Genomic DNA, 451 nt, shown 5'->3' on the forward strand with positions numbered 1-451 from the left:
GATAATGGATGTAAAGGTGTTTGCTACCCTGCGAAGAAATAAAAAGAAGAGCCAAATCACGTAAATTGTTAAGACTGTCTACTGTAATATCAGTTGAAACCTTGAGAGGAACCGTCTGTCTTGTCTGTCTTGTTTGTCTTGTCCTGTAGTGTTTGCACCAGGTTGCACTCTGATGGCAGCCTGTTTTTATATTTTTTACATAAATTTGTATTACAGTCGTTGTGAAGGCATTGGGTGTCATTTGGGTTTTTTGTGTTGTTGAGTTTGTAGTGTTGTTGTTTATGAACTGTAGTGTTGTGTTGTGCAGTTTGCGGTCAGTAAGGATCCTTCTTTTACATCAGTTTGTTAGTGGATGTGACTTTTGTTGTGCTACAGCGCCCCTCCATGTGAAACCGTGTCACTGCAAGTGAGCTGCAGCTCCTGAAGAAAAGAAACTCGGTCTACAGCGAGA

Source organism: Tachysurus vachellii, chromosome 7 (assembly GCF_030014155.1).
Source record: "Tachysurus vachellii isolate PV-2020 chromosome 7, HZAU_Pvac_v1, whole genome shotgun sequence".
Classification (NCBI taxonomy): domain Eukaryota; kingdom Metazoa; phylum Chordata; class Actinopteri; order Siluriformes; family Bagridae; genus Tachysurus; species Tachysurus vachellii.